Source organism: Aedes albopictus, unplaced genomic scaffold (genome assembly GCF_035046485.1).
Source record: "Aedes albopictus strain Foshan unplaced genomic scaffold, AalbF5 HiC_scaffold_58, whole genome shotgun sequence".
NCBI classification, from domain to species: domain Eukaryota; kingdom Metazoa; phylum Arthropoda; class Insecta; order Diptera; family Culicidae; genus Aedes; species Aedes albopictus.
The window spans coordinates 73,441-90,892 of NW_026917398.1; the positions used below are offsets into that span (position 1 = coordinate 73,441).

At 40.1% G+C, this 17,452-nt stretch overlaps 1 protein-coding gene across 1 annotated transcript in view; it reads right to left on the reverse strand.

Moving 5' to 3' along the window:
• LOC115260692 (beta-1,4-mannosyltransferase egh) overlaps positions 1-17,248 on the reverse strand; it is an 86,487-nt gene extending 69,239 nt beyond the window's left edge. The window contains exon 1 of the mRNA XM_029861896.2: positions 16,518-17,248. The gene's annotated coding sequence lies outside the window, so the exon portion shown is untranslated. The remainder of the gene's footprint in view (positions 1-16,517) is intronic.
• Positions 17,249-17,452: the final 204 nt, after the last annotated feature.

The window sequence follows — 17,452 nt, forward strand, 5'->3', positions numbered from 1 at the left end:
AATCTGTTATAAGTTTGTTTTTTATCTGGTCAGTTTGCTACTACAGATCGGATTCGATAATCCGAAGTCGGGTTTTAAAGTTTCCTAAACATCATCTGGGGAACAAAATGCCAAGGCAGAAATTTTTTACTACTTCTACTCCTCAGGGCTTGCCTGATGAAGTCTATACTGTCAAGTGTTGTCAAATACTATGAAGCGTGTTAAGGGTATCTCCATCGCCCTATATTTAATATCGGTCGCTTTCTATATTAAGCTTTTTTTCAGCAATTTAAATAGTGGAACTGATATTCATAGTCAGTTACAGTCAGGTTTTTTTACGCGGGGGATAGGGAATCGCGCCACTTGGGCGGAGGCTTCTATTTTCGTCTGTTTTCCGCTATAACTCAGTCAAATTTGTACCAATTGACACAATTTTTGGAATGCGGTGAAATAGGTATAGTATCTACCCGTGCACAACATTTAAAGTGAATTGGTTCAAAATTGACTGAGTTATAGTGGGAAACAGACGAATATAGAAGCCACCGCCCAAGTGGCGCGATACCCTACGTACCGCGTAAAAAAAAACTCAGTTCAAAATCCAAAAAACCGCGTAAAAAAAAGTCTCACCATTTCTCGACGAATCATGCGAAAATAAGACGATGAATTTTTTTTGTATGGAGTTTTCATTTACGCAGCCGCGTAAATGAAAACCGCGTAAAAAAAAAACCTGACTGTACTATAGTAATTGATTTGATTAGATAGGTGAAAACCCTGTTTTTTGTGCTAGTCTAAAACGTAATGTTATTATTTTTAACATATTCGAATATTTCTTGGTAGTCTTTAGTGGGGCAATTCTCGCTGAGACCGGCCCACTATTTACACCTTGTCTTTAAACATGTTTAAGGTGGCGATTTTCTGAAAGTCTTCGCTAAAAAACTGAGAAAAGTGCATTTGGTTAGTTAGAGCCACAACCAGAGATGCCACATATACAGATTTTTCTGTATTATACAGATGTTTGACTTTCTATACAGACAAGATACAGGGTACAGAAAAATACAGATATTTAAAATGTGATACAGATTTCTCCAGAAAGCATATTATTTGAAGTTCTTTTCAATAAATATTATGAAAACTTTGTAAATTGCCGCTCAAACTAAAAATAATTTATGCAAATTTGTTCATTTTCACACATCTTTTAGAAAAATAAATACCAGTAAAAATTAAAAACCGTCAAGAATAGTACATTTTTCTAGTTTCTTTTGAAATCTGGGACTCTGCTATACCCTCAAATACGGCGATACAGAAAAATCTGTATTGATACAGATTTTTGATAAAAATAATCTGGCATCTCTGGCCACAACAAATATTGCCGACCCCTCGATTTTGGTCAAATGGGTGGTCATTTAACCTTTTGAGCCGATTTTTTCCGCCGCTGTCGACGCAACCTCGCTGGTGTCGAACACGTTTGTTATGCTCGGTTTCATCGTCGGGGTCATATATCAGGGTGTCTACTCAATTGTGAAAATGAAATTCCCTGATATTTCCAGGATTTTTCCAGGTTTTGAAAATAATTCCAGGTTCAAGAAACTTACAGAAATATGATTCCGAATTTTTAGAAATTCATAAGGACGTCTTAATAAACACATTTTTTGGGATAATTCTAGTGCAAACTATAATGACTTTTAAGGACAACATTCCACCAACATTTTGGGTGAAAGCTAGAGATGAGATTCTAATTGAATTCTTCAAATAATCTTGGCGGTATGTACTTTAGGAGATCTTTTGCATAAAGAACATTTTGTCTGAGCATTTCTTAAAAAAAATCAGAAGTAATTTCTAAAATATTCTGACAATATTCAAGAAATATTGCTAAAAAAAACAACAAAAAATTACACCAAATTTTAATAAAATATATGCTTGTCCATCCAGCAGAAAATCTTCCGAGAAGTTCCTAAGCCAAAATTTATTAAATATTGTTGAAAACTCCGTTTTAAAAACTGCAACTAACGTTATTAAAATTTTCCAAGAAACCTATAACGTATAGCTTCTCAGATTTCTCTCGCTCGAGTTCGTGAAAACCATGTGGGTGGCTCAGAAACAACTATGAGAATGAGTAGGTTGAATATTCTTTTAGACATTTTTGTTCCGAATCATTCATGAATTGTTCCAAAAACTTCTCAGATATTTTCATATAAAATACTTAATAAAATAATTCTTCCACAAGTTATTTTGTTAAGAGTTTTCAGGAATTATGCTGAAATAGGTACATCTTTAAGTTTCTTTAGGTATTTTTCTAACAATATCTACAGACAGTTGCGAGTTTGTTCGGCAAGTCTCAATAAATAGTTCAATACATTTTCTTCAGGAATCTCTGTCTAATAATCTAATAATGTGCACGATTTGTCCAGGAATTTCTTCAGAAAACTTTCAAGGAATTCTTCATGAGTTATCTCATGATATTAGGAAATAAATCACAAGGAGTTCTGAACCGTAAATTTATGATAATGTCTGAATATTATTTTGTTAATTTTTCCGTATGTCGCTGACTACCGTATCTTCGATTATGTTTTTGGTTTAGTTTTTAGTTTACAAAGATTAAAGCATTTTCAGGTTTTCTTTTACTTTGCAAAATTATATGATTTTCTTTAATCTTTCTAAATTTTTCAAAACATGGCGAAAAAGGTCTTCGAAACAACAAAACAAGTGGAAAGTGTTTCTGAATTTTAGAAAAAAATAGTATTACTTCTTATTGTCCCACTGACCGGAGATTTTCCACTTTGAACAAATAAGACAGAATATTGTACAATATTAAAAACTCACTGCACATGAGTTATTCATACAACAAATATCTGATGAATAATACTTATCGAGCGAGTAATTAGTAGCGGCGCAGCCGAAATTTTTTATCGTTTTGGGGGATTTCTAATTGAAAATTTGTTTTGAAGTGATAAACATAAAAATTCCCTGATTGCCACCAGAATTCCCTGAGAATTCCAGGATTTTTCCAGGTCGAATGAAATTCCCTGATAATTCCAGGTTTTCCAGGTTTTTCCAGGTAGTAGACACCCTGTATATGACCCCTCCGGCTCCAAAGGGTTAAACCGTTATAACTCGAAAGTTTCTCCAAAAATCACCTCAAAATGAATTGTTGTTGAAAAGAGGAAAGATAGAGCTACTATTTACAATAATAAAACCAAAACAAGTTTTTCACCATGATGGCAATCCCCGATTTTCAAAATTTTTGCATCAATTGAAAGCTGGGACATTTATACAAAACATATCAAAAAAATAGAGATGTCTTTTTCTTCTTTAAAAAGTTATCTGCCGTTTTGTAAACCATGCCACTTTTGCGCACTGGGCCCGGTGCCGGTCGTTTACATAAATGCAGCGTTATTTTGCAGTGGTTACGAACACGAATTTAAAATCTGAGGTCACTAACGGAAAGCTGAAGGTTTAAGCTTTTCAAAACACTAAAAAAGTTATAAAAGCAATGTCCGCATTATTGAGAAACAGTCAAAAACGGAAACGAACCTCCGATTTACCCAAATTTTGCGACAGATGCATTTGTGTATACATGCAGGCGTAAACTCGGATGCTGTTACATGTCGTTGCCGGTGCGCATGGAAATGTATGGAGAAAACGTGGCTTAATTTACAAAACTGCAGATAACTTTTGATATGAAAAAAAAAAAAACATCTCTAATTTATAAATGTCTCAACTTTCAATTGATGCAAAAATTTTGAAAATCGGTGGTTCCATCATGTGTGTGTTTTGTGAATGTGTAACTGTTACACATTTTTATGTGGTCTGGAAATAATGCACTTATGGGTAGGGCTTACACATTCTGGGTGCTGAATGGTTTTAGCGTGTAGTAAGGATTCAACACAGACAAACAGACGTAACACTCGCAAAATTTTCATAAAAATTTCATGCAAATTTTAAAATAATCATAGTTATGGGCTTCACAACCACAGGCGCACGCATTGTTCTTCTTTGCGTTTGATGTTTCACACTAGCGCCTTCTGTTGACGATAATGCACAACACAGTGTTTCGTTTTTTTTAACATCTCGTCCTTCGTAATTATAGACAGAATGAGCAGTATAATGCACAGTCAAACTTGTTGTTATAAAGCTTGAATCATTTAATATGTGACTCACTGTTTTATGGCCGGTCAGGAATTAGCTGTTCAAGATATGAGTGAACCAAACCGAAATCATTTTAGCGTTTTTTTTTCTGCAATACATATGCTTAATTTTTAGTAAAAACTTCGATATCATCGTGATTGACCGCTGAGCCGTGGAAGAGGTATTTGTGCCTTCTAAAAGGGAATCAACAGGAATTGACCCCAAAACTCCAGAAAGACAAATTACATGATCGACGGTAGATAGTGTTGTTGATGACGAAGTAGAACAACAGTTTGATGAAAAATTTAAAATAGGAAGTGGAAGAATTCGTGTACTTTGGAGTTCTAGTGACGTGTGATAATGAAGTTGCCCGCAAGACAAGATGGTGTGTTGTAGCTGCTATAGGGACTTCCTACGGACTCCGTAATCAGCTGCAGTACCGTGATTTGCAGACGAAGGCAAAATTCTCGTTGTATTAAACTTTTACTTACAGTTGCTGTATATAGCCATAAGTCTGGGACGTGGAAGGAAATCAACCGGAATGCAATTGGTGTATGTATTTGAATAATACTTGGCGGAGAAGATAAAAAAAGGTATCTGTCGGCGTCACATTGATCACGAGCTATACCAATACCACATTCACACATGCTATTGAATAGGATGCTAAAGTGCAGGCAATATACGTACGCTTTAAACGCGATTAACTGGAAGCATGTACGCATATGACCTCTACTTTCACATTCTACACACTTAAAAATTCTGAAATTTGCAGGTGACGTAAACCATCAACGTACGTAAACATTTCATGATTGAATGGCAAATATGACTCAAATTTACAGCTGTGCTGTAAGTTTGAGTTGGTTGGTGTCACCTAAAAATTACGTGGCTTTTTCTAGGTGTGTATTCTACATCATATACGACTTCGTGTTGGCTGAGAGTAGGGTATCGCGCCACTTGGGCGGTGGCTTCTATATTCGTCTGTTTTCCACTATAACTCAGTCAATTTTGGACCAATTGACTTGAAATGTTGTACACGGGTAGATATTGTCCGTACAGTTGAATCCCAGAATTTTCGACTAGCGAAGTTGGGGTTTTCTCCAAATCCGTGCGTTGGACCTAACTTCGGAAGTGGTGCGCTGTATAGCGGACCAGATTTACTATACAGCGCACTACTTCCGAAGTTAGGTCCGACGCATGGATTTGGAGAAAAATCCAACTTCGCTTGTCGAAAACTCCGATTTTCAACTAAATTGAGAATACTATACCTATCTCACCACATTTCAAAAGTTGTGTCAAATTTGACTGAGTTATAGTGGAAAACAGACGAATATAGAAGCCACCGCCCAAGTGGCGCGATTCCCTATATAGAGACGTGTATATTGTTCAGCTAACAAAAAACGGCAGACTGCGTTGGGCTGGTCGAGAATGATAAGCGAATATAATATTCTGTAGGGAACCAGGGAAAGGCCAGCGACTCTGAGGCAGTATACGTAATGGCTGTTTGCGATTAAACAGCACCATATAGTTATAAACATCGAAGGTGACTGGAAGCGATTAGTCCAGAACATGTTCCAATTGATAGGGATGCTTCATTCAGCCTAGATTCGAAGTGAATTGTACCAGAGAAGAGAAAGAAATCTACAACAAATTTTGAAATAAAGATCAAAGTGATAATGGTTTGATAGATATAAGAGGTAAAAGGACTGAAGATAAAATCTAAAATTAACTCATGGAACTTGATTATCATGTCATATTTTTTGCCCATATTCACATAGTCAAAGTTCAATATTTTTTCCCAAGTTGACAATCAACTGAAACTTAGATCTTGTGTTGTATTGAATAAAATTGGTCACATATATGCAGATGCGCCAGATATAAGCTAGTACATGCTGATGTTGTCAATGGTGGCTACGTCGACTATGCGATCATGAACAGTTTAGCTCTAGTAAGATCTAACCAACAGCAGCGAGCTATTCGTGTCATCTTCAAATCATCGATTTTTGCTAAAGGTCAGATTTTGCAGGAATTATTTCTTGATATTGTTTTCAGTTCTTTAACTTTTTATATAAAAATTTGTTGAAGTTTTGATCATCAGTACTTGACATCCACCCGGGTAATCCATTGAGTAACAAGTATGCTAATATTTTAGAACGCTGAAGAACGTTAAATTTGTAAGTCATCGAGATTTGCGAATCTGAGATTTTCCCAACACTAATTCCTAGAAAATTGTAGGTAGAGTGTCCTTCCCGGGACATCCCGGGACAAGAATTCCCGGGATTTGAGTGATTTCGGGATTTCCCGAATCCCGGGATATCATTTCAGAAATCCCGACAATCCCGGGAATCCCGGGATGAAGACAATTTGTAGATAAAACTGCCAAATATCAAGACAAAAACTTTACCTGGCCATTTTCACTTTCGAAATATGAGCGGTTTTCTCACACACCACCATCGGGCTTTGGACACTAGGTCATACTTGAAAAAAAAAAAAAATCAATCATTCATGATAAACTTGGTATCATGTTATGCATTTCATTCATATTTTTGTATTTATTGGTTTATTCAGTAGCAGCAAGAACAAACTGGGCATAGCCCACATACCATATTACATTGTCATTTTGGAAATCTGAGACCAAACTTTTACTATATTATGTAAACAATTTGAATTTTTCAGAAGAGAATTAATGAATCTCAATAACAAGTACAAAAGTTTTAAAATTATGGAAAACCGCAATTGCAAAAAGAGTCCAACCTTTTGTATTGAAATATTCGGATACTAGGAGTTCAAAAGGTACTCTAAAGTTATATTGAAGTGCGATTTTTACGATACATATCAAAAATACAAACATCTTCCGTAGCGATATAATACAGATTATGATAATTATTAGATATCGGTAGAAAATTACTTGCAATAAATTAACTACTAAATAGTTGATAACGGACTGTTCTTGGCGAACATAACGTTGATACTTTTATATGTATTTCGTTATTGACATTTGTACATCAAGTAGTAGTGCAGTACATTGTATAGACATTTTATAATACTTCTTGTGATGGATACAGAAATAACCATAACTTAAAAAATGAATATTTCAACTGCACAAAAGCTAAACAAATCAATTTTCTGGGTTTTATTGAAATTTAAAAAAATCCCGGGACCCCGGGATTTCCCGGGATTAGATAAGTATTTTGTCCCGAATCCCGGGACACGAAAGTTGGCCGGGAAATGGACACTCTAATTGTAGGTTCTCTTTCGCTACGTTTTCTTAACGATATCTAAAATAGCTTTACACGGTTCTACCACTAACCGATTAAGATTTGGACCAGTCAGTGTCTGCTAACCGGTTAAAATTGTTTACACTTCCCCATTCTGCTGCTGCCACTACCGGTGTTGTATACTTTGCCGATGCGGCGGTAATAGATCCGTTTGAAGACTATAAAAATAAATTATACGATCGCATATTTCGGCGGACTGCCCAATACGTATCATCCCCCGAGATCTCCCATCTATACACGTAATATCCACAGCTCTCTCGCACTCGGATAAATAGCTCAACAATGGTGCAGCAGCGATATTTATACAACTTTCCCACCGTAATTGATGGCGATGTGTGCTCAGTGTGGTTTACTGCTGCTGGCTGGGGGTATCATTTAAAAACTACACTTGGTTCAAGTGTGGCCCCCTTCCGGCATATTTCGTCTTTCACACGTTTACCCACGTACCTACGGATATTGTGGCGCGTCTCATTAGAACCGCAACGGCTCATTTGCAAGTTTCGTCTATTAAAATGCTAGCGGGGCTGCCAGTTGTTCGTCCGGCATTGAACTATTTAATTTCGAATCTTGTTTTTATTTTTAGATGGCTTACCTCAGCCAACCGTCAATCTTCGGGGATCTTCAAACCCACGGGCTGATCTCGTTGAACTGTGCTGGTGCTCTGGTCAGGTGCAGCGAAAGAGAAAGTGATTGTCATTATCTTTCGTTCGACTTGCACCTGATCGAACCACATCGGAGTGGAAGCGCGCGGCCATACAAGAGTGGCGAAATGCTCGAAATATTTTACTGACAATTACTGCAACTCGGAGCAGCGCACAATGGGATCGGATTGGGAAAAAGACGGTCAAAACTGTTTGAAGGCGCAAGGTGGTAAGTCATGTAAACTGCAAATTATGTGAGTTTACACAATATATCATGTGAATTTGTGTTGCATGTTTTGTAATCACACTGATTCATGTTAGATAAGATGGTAGATAACGGTAATTTACTTGACTTCCTTGGGCATACACAGATAAAAATAATGAGATTTACACGCAAGAGACTTCGTAGAACAATGTACTAGCGTAGCATCAATAATTAAGTCAACAGAAGGCAATGAACGCAACATCCATACATTGTTTTCCGATAGCATGCTTCTGAACTGAGATAATAGCAAGAGAATGTAACTCTTTGCAAATGAATGATCCCATCCCTGCTTACATGTCATGTAAACTTCATTTTAGTAATGTAAACTTAGTGTTATAATGGCTTACATGATATATCATGTAAATTTGTGTTATATATCATATAAATTCTAAGAGTCATGCTGAATTAAGGGGCCGTTCATGAACCACGTAGACTTTTTGGGGGAAGGGGGGGGGGTCTGGTCAAAGTCTACAAATTTCAAAAATTTCGTATGGACAAAAGTCTACGAGGGGGGTTTCTGAGATGACCAAATTTTGGTCTACGTGGTTTATGAATAGCCCCTGACATATAATACAAGTTTACATGATATTGCATAACTTTTACAAAATATGTCATGTAAACTTTTGTGATATCCCACGCTTTAATTATGTGCATCATCTGTCACAGAATTTTACACTCTTTTTTATCTGTGTAGGGCACTTTCGTGCCTGCCATACAATTACAATATACACATGCAAAATAACCATTGGCAGAGGAAGCTCTCAGTTAAAAACTGTGGAAGTATCCAAAAACACTATCCTAAGAAGTATGCTTTACCCCCATTGTGACGTTACGCCATGGAGATCAAGAAGAAATTCTACTAAACAGGTTATAGTGAACTACTGTGTTAAACTGTTCAAACATAAAAATACACATTTGATCCTCATTCAGACAACTTCATCCCTTTGTGCTACACTTCCATCATTCCACCATGGCATGACCACCATCGCCGAGGCAGGCGTCGTCGCTGTTGTCGTCATCATCCGAAAGCAGTGCGATTATTTATTTTGAAAACCAACGAAACAAGCGAAGCGAATATTGCGGCAGGAGTTGCCCACCGAAATGGTCGGACATACACGATGGGTACGTTGTAGGAAGGTATCTCTACCACACTACCAGTTCACCATCGTTCGTTGGTTGGCGTTGGATGAGCTGTGTTCGTTGACCCCTGCGATGATTGTGGCCGCACTTGTTGGGTTTTCTTTGAAGCTCATCCTGCCTTTTTGAATTTGAAGTGCTTTTTGCGATCATTATGTTTATGAACGGTCGGAGTATTCGATCATGGCGCAGTAATGCACAATGTTAAGGACAACGTAGGTATTGAAACAGATACGAACTCAATCATAAAGTGGAAATCCAAACATTTTAATATTTCGTTATAATCAAATAGGATTTGGAATAGAATCATAGATATGCTCTCTGATAGACACAAGAACTTATGATTTACTCAAAGTGCTAAGTTTTGGTATAATACTCCGTATGGCCAATTATGATCTTCAATTAACTCAATGTACATATGAATTATTGGTTGGATTATAAAAAAGTCCACACTTATATGAAAAACAAAAATTTCGAAAAATGCCAAGTCTTACCTCCTAGATCAGTTGTTATGGACTCCCAGAAACTACGTTCAAAATTTGAGGAAACTCGGTTGAGCAAGGGGGCACTCAAAACGCTTAAAGTTTGTATGGGAAAACTCGGCCAAGTGTATACAAAAATTTTAAGTTTTCTAATTTTGCCGCTAGGTATCGCTGTAAGCGTTCAATAAATAAACCATTTCGTATTATTGTAGATGACGATATGTCAAAGAACTTTGTTCAAGATCGCGAAGTGATCCGACGGCTGTGAAAAAAGTTATACCCTATGCAAAGTGAGGCAAAGTATTGAGATTTCATTATTGATATTATTCCTTTACATGTAATTGGAAAAACAACAATAAAGTTTATCCTCACTTTACCAAGGTTATAATTTTTTTCACAGATGTTGGATCACTTTGCGGTTTTCGACAAAGTTGTATGGCATATTGTCACCTACAATAATACCAAAGGTTTTGATTATTGAACGCTTACAGCGCCACCTAGCGGTAAAATTAAAAACCTAAAATTTCTGCATACATTTGGCCAAGTTTTCCCGTACAATCTTCAAGCGTTTTGAGCGCCCCCTTAGGCTTAATTGATTTAGCTCAAATTTTGAACGTAACTTCTGGGAGTCCAAAATAACTGATTCAGGAGGTAAGACTTGACATTTTTTGAAATTTTTGTTTTTCATATAAGTGTGGGCCACCTTAATTTACATACATTTCATTAAACTGGCCGTTCTTATAACCCTTCTTGAATGGCCCTCGCCTACGTGTGTTTCATGTGTCCGGCGGACGCGATAACCCAACAAGTATCGTGTTGCTTCCAAACGCCCAAACAACAGGTGACGCGGTTTCAGATGTAAATTTTTATTGTTCATTATATCTCATACGGGAGGTCACTTGACTAGCAGAGTCAACCGTATCTGGCAAGTCATCTCGTGATGACGGGCACAGAGACGTGTTTGTATCATTTTAACTGCGGTCACATCCCTGTAAATAACTAGTATCGTAGTGGCCTCGTCGTAGCAAATGGTTCCTAATATCTACATGAAGCAGTAATAGTTTTTTTTTATGACGGGTCTAGCGTATGAATTTTTAGCAACCTATTTAATTGCTTGAAGTTCTAAGCTTTGGGCTAGGATAAGCAATTGGTACGTTGATTTGAGTTGCATAATGAACCGGACGGGAAAAGTAGGTCTTTATGATACTGAATTGAGTAGTTTTAAATAGAAATATGATACTGAATTGCATAAAAGTTAATTATGAACGTAATGAGTGATTTAGGTATTGAGGGCTTGCATCCCTTCAATAATTTCAATTGAAAAACATTATTGCAATTGCAAGGTGGCCGAGGTTGTTTGTAGAAATCTAATCGGGCGAATAGTAAACGTTACGAGTCACGACCTATTCAAATCGGGGGAATTCAGGAAATTAGAATTTCAGTCAGGGAATTAGAAGTGGCAATTGCTTTCGTTTTTAGTAAGCTTCGTAAATGCATCCATAATCTGTCAACATCAAATTCAAACGTTGAAAACGGTTTCTTAAACACAAATCTCATTTCGTTATTACTTTCTCTGTACATGATATAGCTGATTTTTAGGTTTATCCGAGGGTAAAATAAGGGTTTTCTCAATAAGGTATTTTTAGGGAAAGCCTTGGAGAAGTTAATTAATTTATGTCATCAATTCAGTGTTGCCAGTTTCACGCAAAACACCTCAACAGACCCAGTGCAGAAAAAGGTAGCTCCATATTAAATCTAAACAGAAGAGATTTCAGGGTAATGACTGTTCGGATGACTGGGGGTTCATTCAAATATTACGTAACGCAAAATTTGACAATTTTGGACCCCCTCCCTCCCCCACGTAACAATTTTTGTATGGAAAATTTTAAAATTTTGTATGAAGCGTAACACAGCACTGAACCCCCTCCCTCCCCCCATAGCGTTACGTAATATTTGAACGAACCCTGGCCACTGCCCGAGTAAAAATAATCTAAGCAAGATTGGAAAAAATCCAATCCCTCGAGTGTCGTTTCTGTCACACGGAAAACGAAACTGCTCTACATTTACTGTTCAACTATGGACTGCTATCCAATCAGAGATTGGCCGTATTTGGTAAAAGGCTTTAGAACCCTTAGGGTCGATTTCTTCACCTCGGCTTAACCGGTAAGCCAAGCTTACTTACCTTACCGGTCAGGCTAAGGCCGGGGTGGCCTCTGCTGTACATAGTAGCCGCCTCCATTCCATTCTGTCCATGGAAGTTTGTCTCCAGTTTCGCACTCTGCGTAGGGTCCGCAGATCGTCCTCCACTTGGTCGACCCACCTAGCTCGCTGCGCTCCATGTCTTCTTGTACCGGTCGGATGACTATCGAGAACCATTTTAGTCGGGTTGCTATCCGACATCCTGATGACGTGACCCGCCCACCGTAGCCTCCCGATTTTCGCGGTATGGACGATGGTTGGTTCTCCCAGCAGCTGATGCAGCTCGTGGTTCATTCGCCTTCTCCAAGTCCCGTCTTCCATCTGCACTCCGCCGTAGATGGTACGCAACACCTTCCGTTCGAAAACTCCAAGGGCGCGTTGGTCCTCTGCACGTAGGGTCCATGTTTCGTGCCCATAGAGGACGACCGGTCTAATCAACGTTTTGTAGATGGTTAACTTCGTGTTACGGCGAACTTTATTCGATCGTAGAGTTCTGCGGAGTCCAAAGTAGGCACGATTACCTGCCACAATGCGCCTCTGAATTTCTCTGCTGGTGTTGTTGTCGGCGGTCACCAGTGAGCCCAAGTACACGAATTCTTCAACCGCCTCGATTTCATCACCGTCGATATGAATTCGGGGTGGCGGGCGCGGTGATTCCTCCCTGATGCCCTTCGCTATCATGTACTTTATCTTCGACACGTTAATGACTAATCCGATTCGGCTGGCTTCACTCTTTAGTCGGATGTACGTTTCCGCCATCGTCTCAAATTTACGAGCAATAATATCAATATCATCGGCGAAACCAAGCAGCTGAACGGACTTCGTGAAAATCGTCCCACTCGTGTTTATCCCCGCTCTTCTTATTACACCCTCCAAAGCAATGTTGAACAGCAAGCACGAAAGACCATCACCTTGCCGTAACCCTCTGCGAGATTCGAAGGGACTCGAGAGCGTCCCTGATACTCGAACTACGCACATCACTCGATCCATCGTCGCCTTGATCAACCGTATCAGTTTATCCGGGAATCCGTATTCGTGCATAATCTGCCATAGCTGTTCTCGATCGATTGTATCATACGCCGATTTGAAATCGATGAACAAGTGATGTGTGGGCACGTTGTATTCGCGGCATTTCTGCAACACCTGGCGGATGGCGAACATCTGGTCCGTTATAGCGCGTTCACCCATAAATCCAGCCTGATATTGCCCCACGAACTCTCTTGCAATCGGTGATAGTCGGCGACATAAAATTTGAGAGAGTATCTTGTAGGCAGCGCTCAGTAGTGTGATCGCGCGATAGTTCCCGCAATCCAACTTGTCGCCCTTTTTGTAGATGGGACACACGATACCTTCCATCCATTCCTCCGGTAATACTTCCTCCTCCCAAATCTTGGTAATGACCCAGTGTAGTGCTCTCACCAGTGCTTCTCCATCGTATTTTAGAAGCTCGCTTGGTAGTTGATCTGCTCCAGCGGCTTTGTTGTTTTTCAACCGGCCAACCTCCTCCTCAATCTCTTGAAGGTCAGGGGCCGGAAGTCTTTCGTCCTGTGCACATACTACAAGATCTGTTACCACGCCACCTTCGGTACTTGCAACGTCGCCATTGAGGTGCTCATCGTAATGTTGCCGCCACCTCTCGACCACCTCACGCTCGCTCGTGAGAATATTCCCGTGATTATCTCGGCACATGTCGGCTTGTGGCACAAAGCCTCTGCGCGAGCGGTTCAGCTTCTCGTAGAACTTTCGTGTTTCCTTAGCGCGGTGCAGCTCTTCCATCGCTTCGCGATCTCGTTCTTCCTGCTGGCGCTTCTTCATCCGGAAGACTGAGTTCTGCCTGTTCCGCGCCTTTTTGTAACGTGCCTCATTCGCTCTCGTACGGTGTTGCAGCATTCTCGCCCATGCTGCATTCTTCTCGTTTTTCAACTGTTCACATTCGCCGTCATACCAGTCGTTTCTGTGATTCGGTGTCGCGAAGCCTAGTGCTGTAGCCGATGTACTACCTATGGCGGATCGGATATCCCTCCAGCCATCTTCAAGTGTAGCTGCGCCAAGCTGCTCTTCCGTTGGTAGAGCCACTGCTAACTGCTGCGCGTAGTCTTGAGCCACTTCTACGTTACGAAGTTGCTCGATCTTGAGCCGCGGCGTTCGACTTCGACGCGTGGTGATAACTGTCGAAAGTTTTGAGCGCATGCATACAGCGACTAAGTAGTGATCCGAATCTATATTCGCACTGCGGTATGTGCGGACATTGGTTATATCTGAGAAGAATTTACCGTCGATTAGAACGTGGTCGATTTGGTTTTCTGTTTGATGGTCGGGTGATCTCCAGGTGCCTTTGTGGATATCTTTGCGGGGGAAGAAGGTGCTTTGGACTACCATGCCACGGGAGGCTGCAAAGTTTACGCATCGCTAGCCGTTATAATTCGATACGGCGTGCAGGCTGTTTCGCCCGATTACCGGTCTGTACATTTCCTCCCTTCCTACCTGCGCGTTCATGTTGCCGACAACGATTTTCACGTCACGCGGCGAGCAACCATCGTATGTTTGCTCTAACTGCGCGTAGAACGCTTCTTTCTCGTCATCGGGTCTCCCTTCGTGTGGGCAGTGGACGTTGATGATGCTATAGTTGAAGAAACGGCTCTTAACTCTCAACATGCACATCCTTGCGTTGATCGGCTGCCACCCGATCACACGTTGTCGCATCTTGCCCAACACTATAAATCCTGTTCCCAGTTCATTGGTGGTGCCACAGCTTTGGTAGAAGGTAGCCGCTCGATGCCCGCTTTTCCACACTTTCTGTCCAGTCCAACAAAGTTCCTGCAACGCCACGATGTCAAAGTTGCGGGGATGTAGTTCGTCGTAGATTATCCTGTCACATCCTGCGAAACCTAGTGACTTGCAATTCCATGTTCCAAGTTTCCAATCGTAGTCCTTATTTCGTCGCGTGGGTCTTTGCCGATTGTATCGAGTCGTATTTTCTCCTATGTTATTCGCAATGGGGATTTTTACGGGTGGCTTATTGGGCCTACGCCAACACTCCTGTCTCGCCGGAGGGCCATCGTGCCAGTTCTGTTTAACGTCCCAACCAACACTAGGACGACCACGCTAACGGGGCTACCACCTTGGATCTAGCTGGGCGTGGTGCAGCGTTTCTTACTCAGCCGCTGGATGCCAGAACAGACGCTGTTTGAGCCGCACCTCCTTGGTGAACAGACACTCGGATCGTACCTCCTCAATCTAGCTGAAGTCAGAAGGACAACAGTGCCCAGGCTGCACTACCAGCTAAGCACACAACTCTTAGCTGGCGGTCTTTGTCAAGCCAAGCTTACCCATACAGATAAACCAGGTTTAACGCTTAAGCCAGGGTGAAGAAATCGGCCCTTATAAACTTTGTGAAGTAACGCCAACAGGATTATAAACCACTAGTGTGTGCAGTTTTTTTCTTATTCCTCGCTCATTCAATTTGTTAAACTCAATAAAAAACGAAATAAACAAGGGGGCAAGTGTTGACAATACTTAAATGTCAAAATGAACTTGCAATAAATAGTTATGTGTGTAAACAAAGACAAATCCTACCCTAGTGACACTCCAAAGAAAAAAAAAATCCTAATGCCTCTGAAATATTTTGGTACTGAAATAATTTGGCAGGTACTTCATGATAAAAACTGAAATACCGAGGGTTTCATTTCTTACAATATGAAGCATAACATGTATGCTATATTTACCTGAATGCAGTCTCAGGAGCTTTTAGAAGCTGTGATAGTAATTATTAATAAGTGATACCATCTTATTTCATTAAAACAACTCCTAAATACGCGTTTCATATAGGGTTTGTGGTATTTTTTCTGGGATTAACAATGTTGCCCTTGAAATTCTCAAAATTTTTGAATGAACTATAGATTGTTCAATTTTACTATTTCATTAATATTTACTAAAGATCCCATCAAACTCAAAAAACACCAAGAATGTTTTACGCATGTGAAAAAAAAAATAGAAATAAAAGGGCTCGTTCAAACGAACCACTGTATGCAACTCTATCCGTATGTTACAAAACGTTGATTTGTTTTTGCTTTAGCGTGGACCATGTGAATAATTCCAATAGTTTTAATGATAATCTGAGAAAGAAGATAAATAACATGTACACAGGAAATACTCTTCAGGGAGTCTTGAATTTCAGAACCTAAGCGGCATGTTCTTCCAACATAGAATACTCAAGAAATCGTCTGTTCCGGTGTTTGAGTTACTAGGTTTGTAAAGCTAAATGAGATATTTTTCTTGGGAAGGACTGTATGAAATAGATATCAACAGATAAATACAGGAATGTATGAAATGCCTTATAAGACAAAATTCCCGGTACGATTCAGTTTGAAGAGTCAAATATTTCTAGCATATTGCTATAGGTATTATTACTTACCATATAATTGTTGATCGCTTGCTTCCGTAAATACCAAATTCCAGATTCCGCTTCTCCTGATTACCTCCTGCAAGGGTATTTGTGGCACTGATATTGCAAAGCGGTTTTAAAACTTATTTATGTAGTAATTTTCACTTGCACGACTGCTATACTAATGTGCAGTTTTTGCTGCTGCAGATCACCTGAATATCACTGTGCACTGCTTAGCTACCACCATACGCGTATTGAACACCTAGCTAGGGCCACTCCCGTATTTTCCTTCCCATAGGTCTGACCGTCTTCCAATGGATTTCCTTCAGCCAGAAAAGTTGCGAGAAATCGATCGATAAAATTTTCCTCCCGTGCGGGCACACTATTCACACTGTGTGTGCCTTGTTGTTGGTGATACGCCTCTTTTTCTTCTGCCCTGATGGCCCCGTTGGTCGCGTTGCTTGTTGTTCCACCACTGGACTGGTGTAGTTCCCTCCTGTTCCCTCCTCCGCACACTATCACCGGAAACGGGCGATGATTCCGCGGAACGTTTTCCTCCCGGGGGACTGACGAAAACTTTTCATATCACACTACTATAGCAAGGCAATTTCCGGCAATTTTAACGTGAAGAGAAGCGATAAGGAAAACCGACGCGATCACCACCAATCAATTACTCGCGCTTTGCTGCAGCAGCAGTACTCCACGCACCCAAAAACAGCAGCAACGAACGAACGGGAGAAAAACTTGAAACTGCCGTCGCCCCAGTCCAGTAAACGTCAAACTCGTTGCCTCCGCGTCTGCGGGTCGTTTACTTTACAAGTGTGTGCGTGGAACGAAACTTCAAAGCCAAGGGACCATTCACAAGCTGAGTAACAAAATTGGGTTCTAAAAAGCGCTGGACGGAATAGAGCTCCCGCATAGAAAAATACAATTCATGGTATCTTTCATATCATAGGAAGTTGGTT